At 43.4% G+C, this 2243-nt stretch overlaps 1 non-coding gene across 1 annotated transcript; it reads left to right on the plus strand.

Annotated features, from left to right (window-relative positions):
* Window positions 1–1584: 1584 nt before the first annotated feature.
* On the plus strand, window positions 1585–1687 carry LOC120068613 (small nucleolar RNA R71). Its single transcript, XR_005479251.1, has one exon. It is a non-coding gene; the product is annotated as a small nucleolar RNA R71 (small nucleolar RNA).
* Window positions 1688–2243: the final 556 nt, after the last annotated feature.

Here is a 2243-nt window from a genome sequence, read left to right on the forward strand (position 1 = left end):
CTTCACCTCTTGATTGTCTACGCGCATAGTTAATTCTCCTTTATGCACGTCGATTAAAACTTTTCCAGTAGCTAAGAAGGGGCGTCCAAGGATAATTGGTACCTCCCTATCTACTTCATAGTCTAAGATGAAAAAATCTGCTGGGAATATGAAGTTGTCAACCTTTACTAGAATGTCTTCAATCTTTCTTCAGGGTACTTAATTGTTCTGTCAGCGAGCTGAAGAGTAACCGAAGTGGGTTGTACTTCACCAATTCCCAGTTTCTTAAAGATTGAGAGTGGCATGAGATTAATGCTGGCTCCCAAATCGCACAACGCATGTCCCACATCCAACCCTCCGATCGAGCAAGGAACTGTGAAGCTCCCAGGGTCCTTTTGTTTCTTGGGTAGATTGTTGCTTACTAACGCGTTACACTCACTGACTCTTCTTTTCTTTGTCAAAATGTCCTTTAAAAATTTGACATATGTTGGCATTTGCTCTAGGGCCTCTACAAGTGGAATGTTGATATGCAATTGCCTGAAGAGCTCAAGAAAGCGCTTGAATTGTTGTTCATCATTATTCTTCATTAGACGTCTAGGGAATGGTGCATTCAGTGGCACCACAGGTTTTCCCGCGTTTGACGTACTGGGTTCTGAATGGCTTGTGGTCTCAGGCGTTCTTTCTTCTTGATCTTCTACTGCCATTGAACGTATGTTGCATTCTTTTGACGGACTGCTATTTTTTGGATTCTTTCTTCTTTCTTCAAGAGCTTTTCCACTTCACAACATTACCACATGACATTGCTCCTTTCCATTGTTGTTCCCAGGTGTTTCAGTGTTGCTAGGTAGAACTCCAGGCTGTCTATTCTTCAACTCGCTCGTTATTTGCCCTACTTATATTTCTAGGTTTCTGATAGATGACGCCTGAATTTTTAGCAACGTGCCATTTTGGGCTATGTACTCCTTTAATAAGTTCTCAAACGGAGATCCTGAGCTCGACGTTTGTCCTCCTCTATTAAAGGGCTGTTGGTGTGCCTGATGCGTTGGTTGAAATGTAGGCGGCAGTCCATGCCTTTGCTATTGGTTCGCCCCTGGGTGGTGCTCCTGTTGATTTTCTCTCGTCTAAGAAAAATTTGGATGGTTTCTCCATCCAGAATTATATGTATTGGAAAATGGGTTGTTTTTAATGAAACATACTGACGGAGGATTTTATGGGCAATCCGCGTAGGAGTGAGGATCTCCACAACCCACATAGCTAATCATGGGCTGCCCGAACGCTTCTACCTAATTCACCTTCTACTGATTTGATTCGTTTCCTAATGATATGTTCTGCAAAAGGCTGGTCATCGTAGCCACTTGCGCAAAAAGTGTAGCTATTGCGTTGGAATTGATAGAATTAACATTCTGAGATCTCTTCTTCCTGCAAGCTCTTCCATCATACGTATCGTCCACCCATTCCATATTGTTTTTAGCAATACAGTCTAATATCTCCTTAGCCTCAATGTAAGATTTATCCATAATTTCACCAGTCGCTGCTGCATCTACTGCCATCTGCGATGCTCTATTCAATCCACCATAAAAAGTCTCCATTTGGATAGTTAGTGGTAGTCCATGGTTCGGGCAATTTTGGACCAATCCCTTAAAATGCTCCCATGCAGTACTTAAGGTCTCAGCTTCTTCTTGTTCAAAGTTCATAATCTCTTGACGCCTCCTCGCGTTGGTGGTAGGTGAGAAGTATTTTTGTATAAATTTCTCCACCAACTTCTCCCAGGTGGTGATTTCATCAAGCTTCAGTGAGCTTACCCATTGTTTTGCGTCATCACGCAAATAATAGGGGAACAAAGACAACCTGATCGCCTTTGGGGTGATTCCAGGAATCACAAATGAGTTACACGTTTCCAGGAAACGTTTCATGTGGCCGTCTGGAGCAGTCTGGAGCATTTAAAGCATTACAGATTTCATCTCGAATCTCGTCCCGTCTGGCATTGGTATATGATTCCTGGAGAGAAATCATACAGTACAGGGGATGCATACTCCCTCATGGTACGCGTGCTACTGTTCGCCATTAGGATCGGATTTTGTGCAGCATGAGCTAGTTGCTGAGCTATGTTCTGATTTGTCTATTCCTTCGCCATTGCTCGTTGCCTGTTCTGTTGTCTGAGAAGTTGCTGCCTCATCCTTCGATGACGATTAGATCAGTTTCTACGTTGGAAGGTCCTTTCAATCTCGGGGTCGTATCTGAGTTCAGGAGTGCTCTCCCTGCTC

The sequence above is a fragment of the Benincasa hispida genome, chromosome 12 (genome assembly GCF_027475165.1).
Source record: "Benincasa hispida cultivar pf3 chromosome 12, pf3_genome.v1.1, whole genome shotgun sequence".
Lineage (NCBI taxonomy): Eukaryota > Viridiplantae > Streptophyta > Magnoliopsida > Cucurbitales > Cucurbitaceae > Benincasa > Benincasa hispida.